General features: G+C 43.0%; 1 long non-coding RNA gene across 1 annotated transcript; it reads left to right on the forward strand.

The window, feature by feature from the left end:
• The first annotated feature begins 1,714 nt into the window (after positions 1 to 1,714).
• On the forward strand, positions 1,715 to 6,223 carry LOC123377853. The gene is made up of 3 exons (XR_006582361.1): positions 1,715 to 2,151; positions 3,248 to 3,311; positions 4,871 to 6,223. It is a non-coding gene; the product is annotated as an uncharacterized LOC123377853 (long non-coding RNA).
• Positions 6,224 to 9,375: the final 3,152 nt, after the last annotated feature.

Below are 9,375 nucleotides of genomic sequence, written 5' to 3' on the forward strand. Positions count from 1 at the left end.
AATTTGTCATGGTTTGGCTGCAGCAGTTAACACCCAAAAAGTATCGAAAGAGTCCAATGCACACCATTGTTACTGGGTCTCCAACTAGAATAGCTGTTTTTCTTATAGAAAAGAAATTACATGGTGCTTTCCAGAAAAGTATCTTCTTGGTCTTTTAGCTAAGATCAAGCATAGTATCAGTTTCATATCTCTGATAGAGGCTGTATCCTGTACCCTTAGCAGTTCCTGCAAAGAGGGTGAGAAGGGGAAATATCTCATCTGATATAAATCAGCATAGCACCACTGAAGCAAAAAATGCCCAAAGTCTGCACCTAAGTAAGTGGCCTAATTTTCTGAGATTCTCAAAAATTGACAGCTCCCACTTCCAGGAAAGAAACTCAATTAATCATCATCATACTAAACACTTCTTGTGCTCTGTTCATGTACAAAATGTTTTCAAACACTAACTCAAGGGGCTAAAGTTTTTGTAGGAAACTCCTGGTTTACATAAGAAAGCACAACTACTGGCTCCCCAGTCCCTTCAGAGTCCTATTTAAAATGCCCTCCTTGCTGTTAGAACTGTCCATGCGCTTCCTCCAGACCATTTTATAAAACATGCATCTCTCTGAGGCTCTTGTCATCTGAGGAACTGACTCATCATGGCATCATAATATTTTACACTGTGATGGGGTGTTCACCTCACACCAGCTGTGAAAGGGTTAAGATGGCCCAGGAGGGATCAATTAACCTTCACAGTTGCACCTGAGGGGAGGCCCAGGGAATTATAAACACTAATTGCAGATGCAGCCCAGATGGGGGAGAAACAGGAGAAGGGTTATAAACAGAAGATGTTGGTAGCCCAACTGCTAGTCCCTCTAGGCAAACTCTTTCCATCTTGAGGTGGAAAATATCTGCCACCAGGATGACTCCAGGCAGACTGCTGCCTCCTGCCTTGGCAGAACTGGTGACAGACTGGTCAGTAATGCATCGCTACAGAAGAGCCTGCAAGTTGTAATGCAATCTCATTCAAAAAGCTAAACCTCTTAAGGAACTGACATGGATCAGAGTGTTCCTACCATTGACTTTTCTCTCTCTCTTTTCATTCTCTTTTAATCTATGCTCCCAACCCTTTAGCCTTTAAGTGGTGACTGGCTGGAATCCAGCAGGAGCTGGCTAATCACTAAAACAGTCATCTTCAGTGGTCTTTGAGAAAACAGAGTTTCTAAGTGTGCAGGTGCCCTTATGAATGCTGGCCCCTCTTCTTGGCTGGCTCAGTAAAAAGGCCAAGGTTTTAAGTGGGCTCAGAGTATGAACCATCCCCAGATGAGGTCCCTCTAAATTGGTTGAGTAACTTACAGAGGTGCTGCTGTCCCTGCTCCTTGGTTAGAGGGAGGACTTTGGTCTCTCTCCAGGACCACATTTGGTTTACATTTTGCTCTTAAAATTAAAAACTGGACTAATAATAAAAAAAATGCTTTATTTGCCCTTCCTAGGGAGTCAGAGAGAGCACAACTGGAGGAGGAGAAAGGGGAGAAGGTAGTGATTCCAGTGAGTGCAATTGCCCTGTGCAGTCAGTGACAAGTCTGTACCCCTTCTGAAATGTACAAAGCTTCCCCAACTGCCCTTCTCCATAGGGCCAAAGCTCTGTACATAGTATTATGGGATGTGGCTGTAGCAGGAGGCGGAGAAGAGGGGGGTTAGCAGCTGAGAGGGCTGTGGCTGTAGTGTGGTGAAATAAAGGAGCTCCAGGTGCTCAGCATCTTCAGGAATTGGCCCTGCCTGAACAAGGACTGACTCAAACCAAGGAGGCCTTTGGGATTTGGTCTCTGGCATTTCATTTGTTTGTTTGCCCACCTGGATTAAGCAATGTTTCTCTGGCAGAATAAAAAACCACTGCATGTTCAGAGCCCTTTTCAGTTGGAAAAGAGCCATGGGAAACACCTCATTACCAACAGGTAGCAAATATTTAGTTCTCGCATGACCAGGTGCGGAATCCACCTGTGGCATGGACAAGAAAGATGTACTTGCAGACTGGTGATGTAGGCTCTGGTTAAGGCAACTCACTGAAAAGTGACCGTAGGTTTATTCTCTCCACCTTAGTATTATGAGAGTTTTATTTTCCTCCCTACTAACCAACCACAGTGAGTGGGGCTCCACAGAGCAGCACAGCTGGTAAGTGCATTCTTTTGCAAGCCAACATTAGCCTTTTACTGCATCCAAATCTCTCCCTGTAGCTGGTGACTATAATTCAGAAGAGCCATTCTGTTCAGGCTTCAGTAAGAGGAGAGGCAGGCTTTATTGTTAAGAGATCACCATCAATCAAAGGTGCAGGATGGTCATATGGTGTGGGAACGCATGTCTAGCGCCCACAAGAGATTTTTGTCAGACTAACATTGTTATGATCACCCCCTTTTCTGAGGCTGTTTGGTTGTGGTCTGGTTCACAACTTCTCCAGAGAAGTGACTGGTAAGTAGTATTTAGGCCTCTGCTACAGACTGAAATCAACAATGGTGCCCTCTGATTTCCCTTCCTGTGCTCAGTGTTACAGTATTACTAGTCATCACTCCAGACACATTCTTGGAAAAGGACCTTTCTTCCTTTTAACAGTCTCCTCTCTGGTGAAGTGACAATGGTAGGTGAATCCACCTCTTTGAAGCCCACATACGTATTTTTAATGGAAAGGCAGATCTTCATGTAGATCTCATTGCCTGGCTAATCAGAATGAAATCTTTCTTGGACAAAAAGAGGGTGGGGGTGAACCTTTAGCTGCTTGTCACCTAGCTTTTCTGGAGGAGCTTTTTCTCCTGACTGTCCCAATACTGTAGGAGTGTCTAAGGCTCCTCTCCTGATGTTCTGGCTTGGACTCACTGCCCTTTGAGATAGAAAAACAAATGAAATGAATGAAGAATAGGAAACTAGGGGGAAGGGCTTGGGAAATAATACTGTGAATGTCAGGCTCAAGGACCTTAACACAATTAGTAAGACCATCCCCGAAGCATTAACATAATTTCCAACAGGAACTCAATGCCTACTAAAAAACACATTCCCACCCCTTCGTTATTCTGGGAAGCACACCCTCAGCCCTCTCCAAAAATCCTATTAACTCCACTGAAATTCAGCTATTCATTGTTGAGGAAAATGTTATATGGTATACAGATAGAGCAGTTTTCATAGTCTTTTCTTGGTATTCTAAATTTTTAGAAATAGGCGTGGTAATGGAAAGCTATAGCAACTTATAGTTGACACCAACATTGTTTTTCTTCACTAGAGTTTGAGATGCCATTGCCGCCACTCACTGTCCCCTCTTCCAACTGGATCGCCACGGTTACCAGGTACTAGTCATATCTGCTCTCAACAATTCCATCATGTTTCCTGTGCTTCCAAATGATTATTGGGACATCGTGTCTCATTAATCCTTCCTATTACAGTTCTATCACAGGAAACTTCCTCAGCCATTCTGCTCTTCCCACCCAGAGCTCTCACAACCTCTTTGCTGGAAGCATACACCTTTTGCTGTTCCTCTGGCTTCAGCTCTCCAGCAAGGAGATGTCATCAGATAAGCTGCTCTGCTGCTCCCCCTTCCTTCAACCCTCTCTGGCCTTGGCTCTATAGCCTAGTCAGCAGCCTGCTCCCTCTGTTGCTGCCTTCAGTTCTGACCCTGGCTCTCAGGTTTGCTGGCTGGTGCCCCCAAGTCATTCTTGCTTCTCTCCTACCTTTAATCTTCTCCCAGGAACCACTTTCTCTCTATGGTAGCTCATCTCTCGTGCCCTTCTCCTGTCTCATTCCTGATTGACTCAGTCTGCTCTGTTCTCTCATTGGATCTCACCAGGCCTCCTACAGCTCCCTAGGTGTTGCCAATTAAGAAGGCCTAGCCCAAATGGGAGCATCTGGACTGGAACAGGAGTGCTGAGCTCAGTTTCATTTGAATGGCCCGGCTACCCTGGGGGGCTTTGGACAGGATCCATGCATTTTTGTAAGATGTGGATAAATATAAGGAGTCTTTTTTTTTTTTTTTTAAAACCTCATTCCATTATCCATTCTGACATCACATGTCCCTCAGTCAAAATGTATGTGAGGTTATCTATAATTCTTTTCACCAAATCTGGTTCTATTGCAACCCAACAGTAGCTGGTACTGGTGGTTTCCATAAATTAGGCTGCTGAGGCAACAAGACAGATTCATTAACACACGGAAACAAAGGTCGGTCTTTCTTCTCATTGTTTTTGCTTTTCTAGCTAGTATTTTTGCAACAACAGAAAGAATCCGACTTCACTCAGTGTTCATTATTTAACTCACCCCTGACATGACATAGAGTTTATGCCCATCAACAAATGGAAAAGATCCAGGGGCCCAGGCAATAGACTTGGAAATGCTTTACACAGAAAATTTCCCATCCTAAATTTATAGAATGGATTAGCTTAGAAAAATGTTAGTACTGGAAATTAAGTGGTTCCTGTCCAGAGAAACTGGATGAGTTTCTGTCATGTTGGTGTTCAGAGTTTTAACTTAGACAAACTGCCCAAAATGGATTTTGATTTTTATAGATTTATCAATTGTAACATCAATTTTTCCTCCTCCCTCCTTTAATTCAGGGCTAGCAGCAAGATGGACTAGATGACTTAAAATGTTTTTCCATCTCTAAAATCTATGATTCAGCTCTTGGGATCCTAAGAAGGCACTTTTTTCTCCCATCAGGGGCTTTACTCTAGTCCATATCATTTCCTAATAATTCCATTAGTACCTGTCTCTCTCCCCAAAATTCGAGACTGGTTTGCATCTTAACATTCCAATATGGCAGATCCACTAAGGACACAATGATCCTCTAATGGCTCCCCATTATTCTAGTATTGCTGCCTAAGATAACAAATGTGAATTACTCCTGCTGTTTCAGATGGAGAGGATTCCAGGAGCCACATCTAAAAAAGTCTCCACAAGGATCTTCTAAAAGGCAGCCCGTAACAGCCTTCTTGTGAAAGGTCAGGAGAACAGGCAGCACTCTGCATCATATTGCTCCAGACACTTAACCATGTGAACATCCAGAGCCATAACAAAACTACCATTTCTGAACTGGTTTGGTCACATACTAAAATGAAAAGATGCTACAAGGATGGATGGGGGGGATAATAAACCCCACACAACAGCCTCTAGTGGTACAGTTCCCAGCACAGAAGCTCCACCTTTGCAGACAAACTTACTGCAACAAAATACAGACAGTCTCTAATTACAGACTGTAAATAGAATCTGGGAGCCATGAGGCATGGTAGAAATTCAAGGACACTGTAACATGAGAGGAGATCCTGAAATTGTGATCCCTTCTCCTCTTCAGTGGCTAAACCACAAAAGGGGCAGCGGGCAGATGAGAAGTGCCTCCTGAGCAATCATAGATAAGAACAGATTTCACACTAAAAAGTCAAGAAGAAAAACTCTAGCTTTGGGAGTGAAGAGAGACTTCAGAACTGCCTTCCCAATATGCGACTGGCTTCTGCTGAACCAGAAATGGCTAATACTATAAAAGAGACACACTCAGGAACTCCCCATGGAAATCATGGCACCTGTTCCTTCATTAAGATACTGGTTGGCACCGCTTGTATGCTTTATGCCAATAAAACTTAAATTGTAGGCAGGGCCTCCTGAAAAGCTTTTGCCCCTCCTTCCCTGCCATTCATCCCAGTGCCATCAGAAGATGACATTATTTAATTTAATGTCTATAAACACTCTGAAGATGGAAAGGATTATATGGTTACGTTTGTGGGCCTGTGATGGAATGCACCCCTTTAATTACATCCTAAATACTATTTTACTAATGTTTGTACAAGGAATGCCTTATGAGCAAGGTGTGAGGTATCATTTGGGGGGGGGAAAACTCAGTAATATCATGGTAAAATGCATGTAGCAACATCATTATGAACATAAGCTGAAATCATGAATGAAGTGTTTCTAGATAAGTCCGGGGAGAGATTAAAGCCATTTCTCAAAGACAAAAGGCAAACTAATGCCCCCTCTTGGTGTTGTCAAAGCTGATGGGCCATCACCTATCATCTGCCATCCTTCCTCCACCAGATCACGTGTCTCTTGCTTCTCAGATGGAAATCCTTTTCAAAGAGGGACAGAAATTATAAAAAGGTGGGGCAAACACTGTCACCCCTCCTTTGTCTCCCTATCCATCTCACTTGTTGCACCTGAGAAGACCAAAGACGCAGTCACTGAATCTGAAGTTTGGTCAGTAATGCTATTGGAAGCATGTGGTGAGAAACTTGCCGAGTTTGGTAAACTAGGTGGTAGAAAGCATTTTTATCTTGTATCATTTCTGACTTTTATGTCTCATTGCTTTTCATTACTTAATATCTGTTTTTGTTGTTAATAAACTTTATTTAATCCAGCGTTTAAATTGAAGTGGCTGGGTACCTCTACGTAAGGTAGGTTTCAGAGTAGCAGTTGTGTTAATCTGTATCTGCAAAAAGAATCGGCGTACTCGTGGCACCTTAGAGAGGGTATTTAAGGTGGTAAGTTGCTGTATATTGTTGCATGGCAGGGGTGCTAAAGCCCCTATTGCTCTGGATTGCAACCTGGTATGTCACAGGACTGTTTTAAAATATTTATTCAAAGTTCAGTAACAATCTCCTCTATTCCTTGCTCTGATTCGTGTTTTCCTCCTTAATCTGCCTTTTAAAGGAAAGACCAGGCAAAAGAAGACTGGTCAGGAAAAGACTATCAAAATGATAGAGGAATATGGGTGGGATGGGGAGAGAGAAGGTGCTTCTATGAGGGAGATTTTAATGGGTAGACATAATTAGTTTAGAAAAGAGAAGACAGGAGATGTGATAGAGGTATATCAGATAATTAATGTTCTACAGAAGGCCAGTTGGGAAATCCCACTTAGCCATTCCAGTAATTAACGTACAAGAGGACATAAGTGCTTCTTTTTATCTGGGTTAAATCTGTAATTTTAACAGAACATACATTAACTTGTGGAAGTCACTGCTGTGGGATATTAAAGCAAAGGATTTAAATGTCTTTTAAGAGCATCTGTTTAGCAGATTGCCCAGCTAAGGTAACATTTACAAGGGCTTCCACCCAGAGAGGCATATGAACTAGTGCATAGAGCACTGGGAGCTCTATGAACTAGTGCATAGAGCTGGGAGTCAGGAGGCATGTCTACTCTTGCCAACACTGGCACAAACTTGTGCAACTTTGGGCAAGTTACTTTACATCTCCATGGTCTTGACTCAATTTCACTCTGTTCTAGACTCTTTCCTTTTTCTCACTTGTTTGTCTTGATTATTTTGACAAGCTCTCATTTTAGTATGTGACGGGTAGGGTATGTATCTTGCTATCCATATGGGGGGCCTGGCATAAGGGCCCCTCTCCATTTCACTTGAAAACTCTAGGTGCTACTGAATAATAATAACAACAAAGCTTTTGGCCATAAACTGCTCAGCAGAGGGATATAGGAAATACCCCCTCTCTATTCCCTATGGAATTGTATTGTACAGTTAGATGCATTATGGTGGTTCTACTGAAGAGTTGGTACAAGCAATGTCGTATGATTTTGGCAGCCATTGCTTCTCATGTGAAATATCAATGAGGGTATGAGGGTCACCTATTTACATTTGTTTTAGCTTTGCAATACTACACTTTTAATTGTGGTGGTGGTGGTGTGTGTGGGTTTTTTTATTTATTTTTTAAAAATCCCTTCTACCTAAATAATTCAGCCACACCCAGCAGTAGCAGAGTAGCTGAGAGCCTGTCTACTGCCAGTGTAGAAGCAGTTGATGGCTGATATGAAGATGATTTAACATGTGTCTCAGCCAGTGAGAAGTCAAATACCTATTTCCAGTATCCGGCAGCATAAGGGTTGAAATTTCCCCTTAACTTTCAGTTCCCTTTGCAAGCAGATGATGCTGAACGCAGGTTGTTCTAAAACCCGCTAGTATGCATGTAAATTGGGCACAATATACAAATAATCCCGGACCCTCATTTTGCAGTTGCTGTAAATGTTTCCTTTGTGAAAAGAAACCTTTCATAAAGGAGAGGCCTAAACTCCAACTACTACAACGTTGGGTACCCTAAAGACAACATAATTGTCCTGTAGCAATGACCCAAACTGTCCAATTGTTCCATTTAGTCAGAGAGGCTTGGCCAAGTTACCAAATCATACACCTGAGTGTGAGAGTAACTACCGGTAGTTATCAAGTTGCTTTAGCTTCATATACAGTTTCTTTGAGATAAGTTGAGATCTCTACAGATAAAGATACACATGCCCTCTAAACTGCCTATGGGGTCTCTAGGCATAGGTTGTAAATGACCTGCTAGAGGCACATCTTAAGGTTAAGATTCTTGAGCCAATCACCGGGGAAGCCAGGCTCCACGTCTGACTTGCTTTTTGAAGATCACATTCATACTAATAACAGGACTGAACACTTGGGAAAAACTGGAAGATCAAGCCTGAAGTCCATGACCCCCTAGCCTCTTCCCCGTTCTGTTCACTTTCACTCCTTGCTGTCAAGACCCTGGGTCTGCCTGCTGGCACCTCTAGCTTCCTGCTATTTTCCCCTGTCAGTCCAGAGGGTGCATTGGGAGCGGAGAAAGACAGTCCTCCTGCTCTTAGTGCTAGACCACATTAACCTCTGGTGGCCAGAAGGAATACTGGACCCCTGCTGAGGGCTGTGGAAGACTTTTGTAGGCGCTAGAACAAGCACCCTTTTGCATTTTCTTCTAGCTATTAAATTAAAAACAAAAACCCAGACCCTGTCCAAAGGATGCCCCCTGGTTTGAACAAGCCTGAACTTGGGATTATCTTTCACTCCTTCTCCTTCACTCCTCATAGGGACTCACTGAATCAATCCACTCACTTCTTCCCCATTATCAAAACCCTGTTTCAGCTCTCCAGCCACTGAGTCTCCCCTCTCCAATCTAATCCAGCATTCTGTATCCATAAGAATGAACCTACTGGGTCAGACCAAAGATCCATCTAGTCCAGTATCCTGTCTTCGGACAGTGGCCAGTGCCAGGTGCCCCAGAGGGAATGATCAGAGCAGGTAATCATCAAATGATCCATCCCCTGTCACTCATTCCTAGCTTCTGGCAAACAGAGGCTAGGAACACCGTTCCTTCCCATCCTGGCTAATAGCCATCAATGGACCTATCCTCCATGAATGTATCAAGTTCTTTTTTGAACCCTGTAGTGGTATTGGCCTTCACAACATCCTCTGGCAAGGAGTTCCACAGGTTAACTGTGTATTGTGTGAAGAAATACTTCCTTATATTTGTTTTAAACCTGCTGCCTACTAATTTCATTTTGTGACCACTAGTTCTTGTGTTATGAGAAGTAGTAAACAACACTTCCTTATCTACTTTCTCTACACTGGTCATGACTTTATAGACCTCAATCATATC

The sequence above is a fragment of the Mauremys mutica genome, chromosome 9, assembly GCF_020497125.1.
Source record: "Mauremys mutica isolate MM-2020 ecotype Southern chromosome 9, ASM2049712v1, whole genome shotgun sequence".
Taxonomy (NCBI): domain Eukaryota; kingdom Metazoa; phylum Chordata; order Testudines; family Geoemydidae; genus Mauremys; species Mauremys mutica.